At 37.0% G+C, this 17,621-nt stretch overlaps 1 protein-coding gene and 1 long non-coding RNA gene across 6 annotated transcripts in view; one reads left to right on the top strand and one right to left on the bottom strand.

Annotated features, from left to right (window-relative positions):
* The window catches only part of LOC134472141 (uncharacterized), a 59,685-nt gene extending 45,673 nt beyond the window's left edge, over positions 1-14,012 (top strand). Inside the window, exon 2 of the long non-coding RNA XR_010042005.1 lies at positions 13,788-14,012. This is a non-coding gene — a long non-coding RNA (uncharacterized LOC134472141). The remainder of the gene's footprint in view (positions 1-13,787) is intronic.
* Bach2 (BTB domain and CNC homolog 2) overlaps positions 1-17,621 on the bottom strand; it is a 342,094-nt gene that overhangs the window by 218,107 nt on the left and 106,366 nt on the right. The window lies entirely within an intron of this gene.

Genomic DNA, 17,621 nt, shown 5'->3' on the forward strand with positions numbered 1-17,621 from the left:
ACCCAGAGAGGAGAGAAAATATGCTAGTTGGGGAGATGAAGACCTTTGGAGAATTAACTGCCAAAGGGGATGAATCAGCTCCACATCTAAAAACACCTACAGATTCTGTCAAACCTGCCTTCACTCTTCAAGAGCTTCAAGGCTCACAAACAGGAAATTGCTGGGTATGACTTCACTTGACTCTCAAACTCCTTTAGAGGAGCTTGCCCCCAAAAGTAACAAAGTCAGGAACCAAAGGGTAAGAGGTGAAGAATATGAGTTCAGATTCTTTTTACAGGGTACTGACAGAAAACACTTTTCAAAATTATTTGGGACTTCAGCATTGGGCTCAGTACTGAACTTAACATCTACACTGAATGAACCAACATTTCATAGAAATGGAGAAAAAAGTGAATTACAATGGCCAAAAAGATTATGAAAAAGAAAGAAGTGAGATTAAGTTGTTTATTACTCATTTGTCTGCTCAATTATGACAGCGTGTATCAGGATCTTTTCAGGAACAGAACACTGAATTGATTGAAACATATTATGGGATTTATTACTTCCAAAAAAAAAAAAGGAGCCTGGGGGTAGAGCTATCCCAGGACTAGTTTATTTAGTAGTTCAACAGTATTATCAAAGACTTGGGGTCTTTCTGTTCAATCTCAATCTGCCTAGACTAATAATTGACCCCTGGGGATCAAGGACTGGGGCCACGACTCATTGCCCTAGAATAGATAGCCACCTAGAGGAAATATCCAATTAAATCAGAGTTGTGCAAGCACAAAAAAGTCTAATGGCTGCTGGTTGTGCCCTGATGGTCACTCACTGAGCCATGGTTCATGCTTGTAATCCCAACTACTGGGAAGGTTGAGGCAGAAGATCACAAGTTCAAGTCCAACTTGGGCAATTTAGGAAGATTGTGTGTATATTTTATATATATACATGACTGGGGACATGGCTCAGTGGTAGAGTGCCCTTGGGTTCAGTCTTTTGTACTACAGAAAACAAAACAACTCATTGAACATCTATGTGTCTACTTTCGTGTTGGTAACTGGAAATACAGAGCCAAGAAACTGTCAGCCTGTAAGAGTTTCGATATTAATTGGGGAGACAGACATTAATGCACTAACCCACAAGATAAAAGTTGTGACTGTGACAAGTGCCATACGGGAAGGGAATGTGATGTTGTGATAGCATGAGGGGACCAGAAACTTAGGTTTTGCGAGGGGGAGGTGAGATCTCCTTGAAGCAGGCACAGTGGGGCTGGGTGGGAGTGGAGGGTGAAGCATTTTGACAAAGGTGGCAAGTGCACTTGCCAAGAGGGGTCCACAATCTGTCCTGCATGGAGAAGAGACAGGGAAGATGAGCTTGGAGCAAGATGAACTTAAAAGATGTACGAGAGTCAGACCATCTTAACGAGCACTTCTTTTAATTAAAAAAATCAGACCCTTTGTTCACATGAAGTTTTACACAAAGGTGCTAAAATACACGGTGCACTAATGTGGTGAGAACACCAACCGTCAGTTTCCTTTCCCCTCAAAGTGTACACTTCTAGTGGCTTTACTTAGAGGGTCCCAGAGAGAAGAAAAGCCAGAAGCAGAGGTTGGAAGGCAGGGCAGGGGCAGATCTGGGAACCGGAGTTTAAAGACAAACCATACAGCTGTAACTGTTGAGGAAAGGAAGAAAATACTTAAAGAGACAATGATAGGACAAGGATGCAAAGGAGAGTGTGGCTGTGAGACAGGGCTGACAGGATCGGAGTCCACAGACCAGTGGCGCCATATAGGTAGGTATGTGAGGATGCAGAAGGCCCGGGGCAAGAAAAGAAGCCAGTGGATCCCCTCTCTGCCCCACCCTCGGAGAGGAGCCTAGCATTTACTCTGCTATTTTGGGAGATAACAATAATGAAACCATCTAACTCAGCCACCTCTGTGTTGCGGGGTGGGGTTAGGGGTCAGCAGGGAGTGATGCTTGCTCACTTAGCAAGAGAATTAGACAAAAATCATTTAAGGGTAAGTGCCATGGAGCCTTGCGTCAGCAAATAAAAACATGCCTCAGGAATAAAGAACACTACCACCTCCTCATGGGGCTGAGAAGTATCATCTCTTATCTGGTTTCTTATCACCAATAAAGTAACTTATACTTTCTCAGTAGCCACATATAAATGGTCAAGTTAACCATCTTCTGGCCCTTCAAATACTTACAGATTTTCATAGTGACTAACTACATGCATTTCTTTTATCACATGGCTGAGCAAGTAACTAAATGGGCTCTCATCTTCAAAGTAGACATTTAAAGTGTGACAAAGCAGCTCAGAGAAACTTATCCCTTTGGAAATGAGATAACTAATTACTCAGTAAAAAGGCAGAGTCTTTTCCCCATTGGGAAATCAACAACAAGATCTAGTAAAATGAAAGGCATGGACCATGGCAAATCAGGTCTGCAAAAACAGTAAACAAAACAAGCCACGGCACAATTAATACATGTGGAAAAGCAAAACAATATCCACTGCACAGACGATCTGATTTTAGGAAAAGTGAACATGTGTTTCAGCAAGAAACGAAAAAGCGTAAAATATCCGTACAGATATTTAAAAAGAAAGAAAATATCCTAAAAGCAAAAATAAGATAACTGAAAGCAAAGTAAAACTCTTATTTACATAGACCTCGTAGATTACACAAATTACATTTTCTGAATCATCCCAGAGAATTAGGAAATGATCATTAGATTTAGTCTATCACTCAGGAAGGAAGCTCATGTTTCTTCCAACCAGCTATGAAAAACACAAAGCACTGAGCTGTGAAAACACCCTTCCCTTCAAAATAGGAATACAATCTATTTTCTTTAGATCAGATGAAGCTGGCTAACTGCAAGCCCACAGATAACGTAGTCACCAGAAGGAAAGAAAAAGTGTGATGTAAGTAAATTTAAGTCACTGAGCTGGAGACATTACTGTATGCAGAACTGGAAAGGCTAACAGAGTAGAGACAGGCGGAGAAGACACATAATGCCTGCTTGTTCCTTTCTAGTTTTATAAAATTGTGTATATATTTGTGACTTTTATCCTAGGCAGCATGGGAAATTCACAATAAAAGACAATCTGAATGGAATACTGGTCTTTGCTAAGTGTCGAGCACAAAAGGAAGCATCGTTTTTTTCTCTGTGAGCTTTCAAAGTATGTATGCTCGTAACATCTGAGGAGCTGCAGTCCTCTTCTTCAAAACTTGAAGCTCCGCTAAATTAAACATAAGCTTGTTTTTGCTATCTGCGAAATATATGTGGATAAAATTCAAAGTTTTAGAAAGAGTTGCCATAGAAACACACAACTCTACAAGAAGAATCCAGTGCCTCATATGGGGAATCTTCATCACAGTCATTTATTGGGTGCCATGCAAGCACATGAGGCCACAGACAATACACAAAGGACAGTCAGCAAACACACTGGACAAATGCACAAATTAAATAAGTACTTACTCTAAGTATGCAAGAGGAGATGAGTCCCTCTGTGTGTGCCTGGTGTCGGTGGGGTGGGGTGGGGGGAATCATGTGAGCGGGACCCTATGATGCAGCTGTCATAAAATGATATATTTAAAACACAATTCTGCAACAATCTGGGCATTGCACACAGTTATCACTATGGACTGTTTTCCTTGAGTTCTTTTAAAAATGTGGAAGTACTAGAAGCAGCAATTACAAAAATAATTTTATTTTTACTAGCAGAGTAGACAAGCTAAAAATAAGCTAAATGGGAATTTTGTACTCTAGATTTTTCAAAAACTGTGCCAGTATACCTAAGACAAACGCTACCTCTTTATTAGAAACGTCTGTGTGGCATTCTAAAAAGCTAAATGATTTTCAGCCAAATCACAGTACTTTGGACTTAGTCTCCCTAGAGACAAAGGAACCCCATGGAGACAACATCTAAGCGGAGTCCTGACTCAAACCACTTTTTGGTTCTTAAAGAATTTTTGCCTTTTTGCTTGTACCAGAAGAGGCAAAACTTCCATACAGCCCTTTTACAATAGGATGGTCCTAACCAGAAAAAAAAAACAAAATAGGTATGTTTGAAGGGTTCTGCTCCCCAAAAACCTCTGCAAATGGAAGTTTAAGATTAAACAAATTTAAAACTACCTGTAGTGTAGTTGTATGAAAATACAATCTTTTTGGCAGGCCTGTGATTGGTATCATGATTTGCAAATCATATATATGATGATAATAATGATACTTTTTCTAATTAAACACAAGCACTTTACAAACATTAAGTAAATACTCAGGTAAATTACAGCTACTTATAACGACATCTTACAAATATGAAGATGGATGTAACCACTCATGATCTGTCTCACATCATAGATAACTAAAGTCTGAATTTATTTTAAATAAATATAAATAATACAGTATATATATGTGAATGCACAAAGTATCATGTTAGGCACAGTTAAGCAAAGTCACTGAAGGACTGACTCAAAAATCAAGTTAAACTGCATAATATAAACTTGGTACCTCAGGGTTATTCTGAAAGGAAGAAAAAAATGTTTAATGTCTCACCTTCACTAGCCACAATTGATAGTGGCTACTGGACCACAATGCCAACCACAATATGATGCAGCACACTGGAGCCGCGGGAAGGTACCATGCAACCAGGCAATGGCACACATTGTCCCTGGGTAACCAGAAGGCTGACATTACATCCTGGAAAAAGCAGAGCCTCTGGTTGAAGGGATTTACTCTCCTTGGACTTCATGGCGAGCAGTGCTCTGACTTCTAAACTTCTGAGATTCAGACTGAGCAGGACCACCTCCAGGAAACTTCTTTGAGTCCAGGACTAGACTCCAGGACTGTTCCAAAAGACTCCCCCAAGTTCCACTAAAGCAATTCAATTATTTTCAGACAGTGGTCTTTTTTGAAAGCTCCCCTATTCAATCAAAACTTTTCATGGGCAGTGACCATATCTGTCTTGTTTACCTCTGAACTCCTATGAATGTCTATAAATTGGTAGAGCTCTACAAGTGTTCACTGAATGAGTGAATATGTATCAGGACTAGATTTATTTAAGTTATTCATTATGTTATCAGATAATTTGTTAATCTGGTGACTATCTGATAAAAATACTGTGGGTTAAAAGTAGTAATGTTTGAAGCTATCTCAAGAAAATTCAGAAAACAAGGATTTGTCCATGTACATGCATTTTCATCTCCTAAGTACAAAAGAACAAAGAATTATTTTGATTTTCTATGCTTAATGATTGGAGTGAAGGAACCACCCACCCAACACTGATCTCCCCACCCCATTTCTCTCTCTTGAACAAACTGCTGTGAGCAAGATGGCTACATAACTGCAGAATATTTTTTGGCCTGTGTTTCTGAAATCCATAAATAAGACCAGTGCTCTGAAAGTAGATCTGTTGTTATTTAAAAAATAATAAAGAAAACCAAATTAAATAAAAATAACAGATGTGGTCTTGAAATTCTCCTGAAGTCCCCAAAAGCTGATTTTTTCCTAAGTGTTACCAGTCACAGATAGAAGCAGAAACTCATCCCTCTCTTAGTACAACTGACTTCTCTACAGATGACACATCCAAACACACCAGACTTGCTAGAATTGTTCAGAAGGGATTCAAAGGGAAGCATCCCGTGGCTGTGCAGAGTCACATGGCGATTTCCAACAGCTCAGACATTCTCTAACTACACAAAGGGGGAAAGGCCCTCTCGGGGGCAATTGTCTGATAAACAGACCAGGGTGGTCTTTTTGCTTTTCTTCTGCTGTAAGTGAAAACAAGTTGGTTCTGCGTATGGAAGGCATCTGGTAAAGGCAAGAACGTGTTGAGTATAAACTTGGATTTATCGTCACCAAAATTTTTGATATTCTCTGTTTTAAACAGGATCATTCTGCTTTGCATCTTGTCCCACTAATTTTAATTTGGAAAGAGTCACATGTGGGCCTTTATAAGCAGAGTTCATTCACCTTTTTAGAGTCAGCTAAGCACTATTTTTTCAAGAAGCTTTACAGTACTATTTTAATAGCAGGGCTTATAAAATAGAATTTCTTTAAAATAAGTAAAATCTATAGTTTCTTCACCTGTTAGGATTTAGATCTAAGACGTTCTCCCAAAGCTCCTGTATTAAAGGCTTGGTCCCGCGGCAGCCATGCTCAGAGGTCAGGCCTTGGGAGGACGGTTGGATTGTGAAGGCTGTAACTACCTCAGTGCATCAGGCCACTGCGCGATTCATAATCTGACAGCATTGGAGGCCTAGCTGAAGAGGTCACAGGAGCAGGACTCTGGGAGCGTCAGTTGCTTCCTCTCTGGCTAACTCCTCTGCTTCTTCACTGCCACAAGGTGGGCCGCTTTCCCCCACCACATCCTCCCACCCAACCATGGACTGAAGCCTCTAAAACTCTGAGCTAGATAAACCATATTTTCTGAAACTTAGATATTTTGTCACAATGACAGAAATCCTGCACATTTTTACAAAGGGGACAAAATACATTTCTATCTTGTGAAAATAGAGAAAAATCTTATCCATTTAGGATATTTCAGAAGAGTTTATACAAAAGAGCTCAGTTTCTCAGGGAGCTGAAGGGTTCTAGAGCTTCTTAAAAATTGAAATGTTTTCCAAATATACCATATATGTTTCATGATCAAATAAAGTACTATTTTCTCAGTAATATAACTGAAAATGCTAGCTCATGTACATAAATTGAACAGAGATCAAAATACTAGACTATATAGTTGGTTACAGGTGAAAATATATATGCTGTGGACCATGGAAGAGGAGGGCTTGTCTTCAGTCCTCATGGTCCTTTGAAATTTGTCCTCTCAGAAGCATTGCTGATAACAACTCCTTTTTTGATCATTTGCCTCTTCCTCAGATAGGCAAAGCTATGCAGCGTGGTATGAATTTTAGAGGAATACAGTACGATGTTATTTTGAAAAGTCAATTAGTAAGCCAAAGGCCAAAGAAGCTACCCACTGCATAGTTGTTCTATCCTTTTGTGGCTGTCTTCCTGAATGCTGCTAGCAGCAACTTTGACCTCAGCTGGACCTTCAGGGCTGGGGCTCCCAGGCACTAGCTTTCTCACTCACGTTAAATTTATTTAGTGGTTGAAAAGGAGGAACACCCTTGGCCACTTTCACAGATCTGAGTTCTGATGGCTATGAATTTTCCTGTTTCCCTTCTTTTTACTGAAGTTTTCTCAGAACTATTTGTAAAAAGAAATTAGTACGATCATTTTGAAAGGACAAACTGGCATTCTTTCTCTCCCTATGGATATCAAAGGAACTAGAAAGCACCTATACTCTGATTTAGCAACTCACTTTCTAGGAATCTAGCCTAGGGAATCATCCGTTACATAAACAAAGAGAATGTGCAAAGACTTGGACCACACCAGTGACTACGAAAGTTAAGTTTCACTAACCCTTTAATATTATAGAACTGACTGAAAAATATGAAAATTCACACAATGGAAAACTGCTTGGTCATTAAAATGTAAAATAATGATCTATATGTTAAGATGTAAAGATTTCTGTAATATATGAAATAAAATAGAACAATAGGTTTTGAAAATACTTGTGGGTGTACGTACCAAAAATTCTGGGATGACATATGTTCTAAGTTCCCAAATAGTTCTGAGAGCTCTAAGCATCTCAGTATTTTTTTACAGTGCCTCCAGGCCAAAACAAATACCTAATAATACTGTTTGTTAAATAGTTTGGCCTAAACAACATAACCACTTATGTTCTGATGTTTTAGTAGCTCTTTGAAAAAAAATGCACACATACAAATGACAAGAGACTATTTTTATTTCCTTCCTAAATAACTGTATTAACAAATAGCAATTTGTTAATAGAATGTTTACACCTGTTAGGTACTGTATAACTTCACAGCCAGGTTCAGAGTGGATACCACTACCCTCATTTCTTATTCCACACGCTGCCTTTTTTTTCACTCAGAATTTAGCAATCACTGGAAATCCAGTTTTGCAAAAAAATGGTGTCACCAAAAGGGATGCAGTTTGGTTTAATCCTGAAACCTAGAAGGACCTCCAGCTAACAGTTGGCACAATGTTGTATACATGTGTTTCCCTCGATGATGAAAAATAACTTGTGTCAACCCAGAGCTGCGCTCAGAATTCGTTATGGTGCCCCAGAGCACCTTGGTACACAGTCTGGGAACTGCAAACACATAACAAAATTCAACAGCTGTTTTCTCTCAGATTATTGATGATCTTTCAAAACAAGGTTTTATGCTCTTTTTCCCAATAAACATGTCTCTTATTTTTACAATTAGAAAAACCATTAAAGTGATTTATGTTTTCTCAAAAGTTCTTTGGTCCTTAAAAGAAGACATTCTGCTTCCCTCGATTTTTACTTTGAAGAAAAGGCTAAACATAAACATTAAAAATGGAAAGTCTCAGATAATGCTTTCATGATTTAAAAAGAGCACAACACTTTCGAGAGTAACTTTCTGCAGTAGTTCTTCCCATGTGGAGACCCTCCCTGATACTTGTACAGGTTGGATCAATGAAGTCACTGGTGTCAGGACACTAACCCAGACATTCACCCTACTTCCTGCGGGCAGCCACTGCAACAGTTCAACAATAGACTCTCTGTCCCTCCCCTGATGCACTTGTAACAGAGCGTGGTCATGCCCTCGTGGGAACTGAGCTGTAAATGCTCCTTTGCTCTTGCTGTGCAGAGCTTTAGTCTCTGGATTAACGGTGCTCTTTTTAAACAGTGCCTGCTGCTTTTCACCCTGGTGTCCACTGCTGCTGTCTTTAAAGGTCTCTACCGCTTTTTGTTCCTTTCTGGTTACTTCTGCCCTGTTTGTCAGTTTTCGTACTAAAGAAATGAATGGCCTTTTATACCTTCACCAATTGGAACTTTCAGAACCAACTTAGTGAGTTAGGTATAATGGATTTTCATCCCCTTTGCTATTTAGTTGTTTGTCTTTGTCCTCATAATGGTTGGTGGGTAGAAAGAAGCATTTTCCGGTTTTATGCCATTGTTAAAATCTGATGATTTTTTTGAAGGTTTGGCACCATACAGTTGAAGTTCGGTCAATTTTATTTATTTATTTAGGAGGTACCCAAGGAATTATAAAAATGTTTTTCAATTTAAAAACTTCTACAAATATACCAGTCAATTTCAACTTAATCTTTACAAATTATATTAAGTATTAATAATACCTAATAGATTTTATGTAATAAATAATATTTTAAAGCAAATTTTTACATGAACTTAATGGTCTTCAGCGTACTATTTTTTTTAAAAAAATGAATGATAAGGACCCCAAATCCTCCTTTATGTACTCAGTCATTTCCTATGGCACATATCACCATTTAATATGCTATATATTTTATCTGTTTATCTCATTAATTGCTGTCTTCTCCAACTAGCATGCAAACTCAACAGGAGTAGGGATTCTTTAACCATTGATTTATCTGATCCCTGGCACCTAAAATATAGAGGCTCAATAAGTATTTTTTGTATAGTAAGTGAACTGGGAAGTAGTTCTTAAAGATCTTTTATAATTCTATTTCAAAAGATGAAATTTTCTAAAAATGAACACTAGTATTTATGTAAAAGCACTATATGTCAAGTATCTGTCATTGGAGTCCTTGGGATCAAAAGTTTTTCAGATTTTGGAATATTTTTATAAATCAGCTGAATGTCTTCATTTGGAAAATCAAAAATCCAAAATGTAATCCAAAATCTGCATTGTGACTGTTCAAAATCTTCAGGTTTTGGAGCACTTCGGATTAGGGATGATCAATTTACATTACATTTTGTTTTTAGGTGAAAATATAATTCCTCTCTGATGCATTCAACTACCTGATTACAGTAAAGCACACAAAAGACAAAAATCAGATTATTGCTTTCCTTCTGAGAAACATTTCAACTGTCAAGTAGAGAGGGCTTGTAACTGACAAAGTATGGTAAATTCATGTAAAAAACAAATTCTGAGGCGATAGTACAAAAACTGTAAATAATAACAGCAATTGTTGAAGTCAGAAACAATCATAAAACTAAAACCCATGAAGGGAAGACTGACTATCTGAAGCCCTGAAACTGCCACTCATCCTGGAGACACGAGCTAATCCCTGGTTGGCATCTACGGAACCAAAGTCAGCTCAGGGTCCACAGAGGGCCTGAGTGTCAAAGGCAACAGCCCCAAAAGGTGAATGCCTCAGTGGGTGACTTAAAAAACCAGTCTTCCAGGGTCACTCTTGGTGAAGGGATTGGGAAAAAATGCACCCTCAGAAAATCTCAGGCTTTTATAGGTCAGGATCAGAAATTACGTGTTTACTGTATGCCTTCTCCCAAACCCAAAGATTTGCAATAAAATGTCCTGCGTGGGCAGTGCCTCCCAATACATGGTAGGAGAAAATGCAAAGACTCTCTAATGAATTTAAGCACTAAATTTCAAAGAGCTTTCTAAAGGGTTTCACTAACTGAGCTCACATTCATAAATAACAAAACACACAAGGAAGCAAGTGTCATGGGGAAGAATGAGGAAAAATAAATTGTATAATCACCTCTTCAGAGGCAGCAGATACTAAATGTATCCAATATAGAATACAAACATATATTAAAGTGTTAAACAAGAAAACAGGATTTCAAAATATGTAAAAAAGAACAAGATATGAAAAATTAATGTCAAAATAACTTCTGGAAATGAAAATATAGTAATTATAACTAGAGATTCAATGAGTGAATCCAATATTAAATTAAATGCAACTAAAAACAGAATCAGTGATTTGACAGATGAAAAGAAATTACATATAACCATGTACAGAAATAGAAAAGAGATAACAAAATGGAAGAAAATTAAGAGGTATGGAAGGTGGAGTACAAAAAAAAAACAAAAACAAAAACAAAAACAGAGAATGTAAGAAACAGCACTAGAAGTGACTTTTACTGAGATTTTTTCCAGAAGCAGAAAATTCAGGAAAACAAATGAATCCCAAGGATGCTACCAAAATGAAATCCTCATCCAGATATCCTGGTAAAACTGCAGAACACCATCATTTAAAACAAAACAAAACAAAACAAAAAATAACCCATAGATGAGTTACAGATTGATAACTGATTTCTCAACAGAGGAGTAATCTGGAGGTAAATGTCTTTAAATTGCTGGGAAAAATATTATTGGGTATCAAACTACATACTTAGCAAAACTATCTTTCACAAACAAGGGCAAATAAAAGCATTTGAGGGCAAACAAAAAATAAAAATTTGAATGGATAAAAAGATGTGTTATTTTTACACAATGGAGTACTTAATACTTATAAAGCAGGGTAAACTTCAGATGTTTATACATGAATGGATACAACTTGAGACCATACTCATCAGTGAAATAAATCAGACTCGCATGTGTAAACATCATATTGCCTCCCCATTGTAAGAATCTGAAAGAGTAAATCAGATCCAAAACGTACAATAGATATTGTGAAAGGGGAAGAAACTGATCAAAAGGAAAGAATAACTGGGACAGGGGAAAAAAGAAAAGGAGGAGGAGGAAACACACACACACACATACACACACACACACACACACACACACACACACACGATAGCTAAGATAATTATGCTATGAATTTCTATTAGTTCATTGAAAAGAACGGGTTAGGCTTATATTGGTTGATCAACTTTTCATGCTTATGTCTTGTAATCAGCAACTATTTTGAAGATAATAATAGGCATTATATTAATCATTGTTAACCTATCACCTTGTTTTGAAATTCTGTAGCGTTATTGTTTTTTCTCTTTAATATAAAAAAAAGCTTATACTGTATGGTGGAAATTCTAAACTGCTGCTATTTTTAAAGTCTCTGCTCCTTTTTCCATTCCTTTCTGGTTACTTTTGCCCTGTTTGTCAGTTTTTGTACTAAACAAATGAATGGACTTTCAACCCAAACGAAAGAAAGAAAGAAAAGTAAAGCACAGAAAAAGCAGGACAAATTGAAAAACGAGATGTTAAAAACGAATACAGACTTCCGGGAGAACATGGCGGACAGATAACAGCAACTACCGGAGGCTCTCTGAAAGACTCGGCTCAGAAGCCAGGAATGGTGCGGACTAAGGAGACATAAGCAGGTGGAGATATGCTCTGCTGACTCAGGAACGAACTGGGCTGAGAGAAACCAACTTGGAATGCATTCCTGGTGCTAAAACAGGAACAGAAAAGCCTCGGTGTGGAGGCTGGACCCCGCGCCATTGTAAGCCGCGATTTGGGTTTCCCGCGTCGGCTAGCTGCCTCTACAGTGGCTCGGCAAGGAGAGAGACGCGCAGAAGCTCTGAGAACGGCAATCTGCGAACGGCAGGGAGGCATGCACTGACTTGTGGTGAGGTGAGTGAGAGAAGCTGACACTCTACCACAGTTTGACTCCAGTGGAGGACTTTCTGGGCCCGAGCAGTCCTGAGGGAGCAGGGCGCGGTGGCGACTCCAGCCACACATCCCCCTCTCGGGCGGGATTGGTGAAAAGTGCCTGGCCTGCGTGACGCTGCCGGCGGACCTGGTAGGCTGTCCCAACCCAGATCCAAGAGCCTGACGGTGGCCGGGAGGGGAGACGCGTAGGCTGCCTGGTGCGTAAATCCCTGGTGCACAGCGGTGAGCGGGAACACCTAACTGGCGCAATTCGATCAGGCTGTGGCTGACTGGGAGAGAAGCTGGGCCTCTTATATAAGCTTGCATATATAAGGAACAGAGAAGAAGAGGCAGCATGGGAAGAGGCAGCAACAAGAAAGGCTCCTCGGCCCCCAATTCTGAGAAACAGGCAATAGCAGACACCGCACCAATATACATAAGGCACCATATAGAGAGCCTCATAGACCAATTCAGGAATGAAGTTATCAACGACCTGAAGCTAGAAGTATGCAGAATAGTTAGAGAAATGCTAAGTACCACCCAAGAAAAAACAGGCGGTGGAATGGAAGAACAGAAAAAAAGGGGAGAATTGTTTGATGGAGAAAACAGAGAAAGCATAGAATACGTGAAGCAGGTTCAAAGGGACTACCAAGATACTAAGAAGTCTATAGAAGACTGGCATAACAGCTTGAAAGAAACTAAGGACAGACTATCTGAACTGGAGGGCAGACTTGTAATATGGGAGAATGAAATGAAAAACTTCTTAAAAATAACAAAGAAACAAACAGCAATAATACAAAGACAAGAAGATGATAAGAGGATCCATAACTTAAGGATTAAGAACATAAAAGAAGAAGTAGGGACACAAACAAGTGAACTACAAAAGCTACTCACAGAAATAATCCAGGAGAATTTTCCTAATTTAGCAAAAGGTAAAGATACTCAGATGTATGAGGCATACAGGACCCCAGCTACCTACAACCCAAACAGAGCAACACCCAGGCATATAATAATAAAAATTCCAGAAATTCAATACAAGAACAGAATATTAAAAGCTGTCAGAGACAAGAAACAGACCACTTACAAGGGAACACCCATCAGAATTACAGCAGATTTCTCGGCACAAACCATCAAATCACGAAGAGCGTGGGGGGAAATAATTCAAGCTTTGAAAGATAATAATCTCCAGCCAAGATTGAGATATCCTGCACAACTGTCCCTGGAAATTGATGGAAAAACAAGGTGCTTCCAGGATAAAGAGGAACTGGGGGAATTTGCAACCACCAATTCAACTCTACAGAGAGCATTGCAGGATATTCTAAAAAAAGAAAAATACAAAGAATCCAGAAATAATGGCAGAGAGGCCACAACGAATGGAGCAGAGAACAAAATGAAGAAGACAAACTGACAGCTACTGACAGAAAAAGAGCTCAACAGAAATGAGGCAGAGAAGATTGGATGATAGGAACAGCTATTTTGGAGAAAATGACATCTTAATAGGTAATACTGATTTAGTATCATCTTGTTTTGAAGTCTCATCTAGCTTTTGTCCTTCTGTCTCCAATGGTCTAAATAGGTTGTATCTTACTGGATTTTATTATGTACAATAGTATAAGCAAAAACCTTGTAAAGACAAGGAGATTATACAGAAACCATTATTCATTTTCTGTTAGTCGATTCTAAATACTCTGTAATGCTGTCATTCTCTTGAATGGTTTTACATTGTTTTGATATACTTAATGCTACAGTATACGAAGTTGTACTCAAGGATTTCAAAGAAAGAGACAATATGGTAACTACTTTTAGGTTAGGATTATCTGGTGGTGAAACACTATTCTGCTTAAATGGTTATGTTTTGATCTGCGCTGTTTTGTTGTTATGCCCTCTTATATCTCAATCTCCACTCCATTATTTACTTTTTTATCTTTATCCTTTTAATTAAAGGAAAAAAATAGCAGGATATATTATAGTAACCCACTTTGACTTTTCATTACCTTGATTTAAAGCCCTGTATTACTCTCACCATCTGGTTTTTAACTGATGTTCCCCTATTCTGTTTTGCTGGATAGTATCAGGTTCGAAAGTTTAGGCATCAGCTGTGAAGATAATGAGATTCATTATGACGCCCATTCTTGTTGACTTTTATCTACTTTTGAAGACCTACAATGTTTCCAATGTTTTGGTTTTGTTGGTTTTATTCTTTACTGTTCTGTTCAATTGTATTATAACTAACGATATAGGCAATTCTATTAGAGATAGCGGGAGGCATTGTAGTAACCATTGTTGATCACCTTGTATTATGTTTTTACATTATCTATTATGTCCACCCTTTTGACTTGACCGATTCTGTTCTGTTATGTCACATTTGGTTTTACTCTCTTCCAAAAAAGTAATAAGAACCGTGGGAGCAATGAAACCCAAAATGTGTAATAGTCATGGTACAAAAGAGAGGAAAAGAAAGTGCTCCAAACTATATAACTGCATGTATATTTAAGTGTATAAGATAGAAAATGATATCACAGAGTTTTATTGGATCAATGAACAGAACTGTTTGCAGTATCATTGATGGAATGTCCACTTTACAAGCTTTAATTTTGTGACTTGAACAATTATTTCTAAGATGACAATATGTAATCCATTAACTAGTGATTTCCTACTGTTCATTTTTTTTTCTGTAAATCTGTATAACTTGTACCCTTGCCCTGCTTTTTTTTTTCTTTTCTCCTTCAATAAAATTAAAAAAAAAAAGAAAAAAAAAAAAAAAAAAAAAAAACGAATACAAATGTGTCAGCATAATCAACATAATCTACTAAATAGTAGAAATTAGAGTTTTTGGTTAAAAGATCCAGATTGTTGGATTAAATTAAAAAACACAAAACATATTCACACAGATTTGCATGTGAATGTTTGCAGCAGATTTACTTACAACAGCCTTAAACTTGTAACAAACCAAATGTCCAGCAAGTGGTGAATGGGTAAATAAACTGTGGTATATCCATACAATGGAATGATGGCTAAATATAAAGGAATACAATTCTGATGTATCTAACTCATGGATGAATCTCAAAACATTATGCTAAGTGCAAGAAGTCTAACACCAAAAACTAGGTACTATATGATTTCATTTGTATGACATTCTAGAAAGGACAAAAGTATACTGATCAAAAACACAGCAGAGGTTTCCTGGGACCAGAGATAAGAGAAGGAAATTGATAGTAAAGGGCACAAGGAACTCTCTGAGGGGTGGAAATGATCTGTATCTTTGCTGTAGTGGTAGTTACAGGACTGCATACACCGAACACCACACTTGGAAACATGTGAGTTCTACTGTGTGAGAATTATACTTTGGTAAACCTACTAGGAAACACCAAATGCAGATTTACAAAAGACAAATTTAAAACCTGTGTCTTTCAGAAAAGGAGGTGGAGAAACATATGTGTAGGCAAACACCAGCCTAGAAATCTAGTTCTGCTAAATTAAATGTCTGCAAAATTAATTTTAGGCAAAGAGATAAAGGGGATCATAGCATACATTTAATTCACCAGGAATACTCAAGAATATTCTGTTCCTAAAATAGGATCTTCAAAATATATAAAAACCAAAGTCATAAAACTTCATGGAAAAATTGTTAATAGGAGAGTCTTATTTGAACATACATGCAAAAATCCTGACAAAGTATTGGTAATTCAAATTATTTATAAAGAAAGATAACATGCCCAAGTTTTGGTTAATTTCATATTTCAAGGTTGCTTTAAGATTAATGTTGTTTATCAGATTAAAGAACAGAAAACATAGATAATATCAAAGGATACATGGAAAGCATTAAATAAGATACAATATTAGTTTATAAGTAAAATTTTTAGTAAACGAAGAATAAAGAAAAATGTCTAAAACTGGATAAAAGAGTACACATCAAAATCCTGTAACACATATCATATCCATGATGAAAGTTTGGGTCACTGTCTGTAAGGTCATCGAAAAGGTTTTTTGTTTTTTTGTTTTTTTAATCTAGTAAAACTTCTATTTAACACTGGAGATTCCAGCTAAAAAGTCAAGAAAACACAAATTAAAATTATATGAAATGGAAACAGAAAAAAATCAAAACTGTCATTACTCGTGAATTACAATAATCTTTCCCCCAAGGAAAACCCAAAAGAATCTAAAAAATTTTTTATTAATAAGGGCAATAAAGGTTGCTATATACATGATAAAGTACACAGTCCATCAACAGTGGAATGGCTACATAAATGACAGTATAATAAATGTAAAGTATTATATGGAAATAAAATGGATAATCCAAAGCTACATAGATCAGTGTAGATGAAATTCAGGACATGTTTTGGAGGGGAGTATAATTCTGTTTATGTAAAGGGTTAAAATAATACAGACTATTGTTTATGGATGTGTGTGTGTGTGTGTGTGTGTGTGTGTGTGTGTGTGTGTTAAAGAAAAGCAAGAGAATGACTAACTCAAAATCCATAAAAGCAGTAGGGGAGAGAAGGATGCAACAGAAAAGAGGTACATAAAGCTTTCAATAGTAGTGATAATGTTCAAGTGGTTAATAGGGATATAGATGCTTCCTTTTGCTTAATTCTTTAAAGTATACTTTTATGTTATATGATTCTTTCTATATGTGTATGTACCTTCTAATTTGAAGTACTGTAATGTTACTTCAAGTTGGAAAACAGAGGCCTTATGAATTTCTTTTCTATATTTAAGTTTTGAAATTAATATTTGTCTTATTCTAGGAAAATTTACAATCCTCACTCCTAATAGACTGAAATAATAAAAAACTCTTGATCCATTTTACAAGTAGAAAGAAAAATCACTGTATTTTCATAACTATCAGCATAAGAAAGAATAAAAACAACCAATGAATGGTTTAATAAAAAGGAAAAATATGTACTGATAAAAATAGAAAAAAGTTTAAGAAAAATTTCAGCTGAAAAAATATAATGTCTTCTTTTGCAAGAATTTTGTAGTTCTTCAGGCAAAAAATAAAGGGCTGACCAATGTCACAGAGAATGAAAATATTTTCTCTTCTCAAAAATGTTTTTAAATTACCAGTATAATTAAAATCATATACTGAACCAAAAATTCACCTGCAGAATGTGATTTCTGACAATCCAACTGGTTAAAACATCTACACAAAAAGCCTTAATACAAACTTCTCTAACAAGGACATATTATCAACAGCCACCTTCTCAAAACAGCCACCTTCTATTTAATTACAAAGTCTGCATTAAAAGAGGATTGAGAATAGAACATTTA

This window comes from Cavia porcellus, unplaced genomic scaffold (genome assembly GCF_034190915.1).
Source record: "Cavia porcellus strain 051 isolate PalLab524CR breed Dunkin Hartley unplaced genomic scaffold, mCavPor4.1 scaffold_22, whole genome shotgun sequence".
NCBI lineage: Eukaryota > Metazoa > Chordata > Mammalia > Rodentia > Caviidae > Cavia > Cavia porcellus.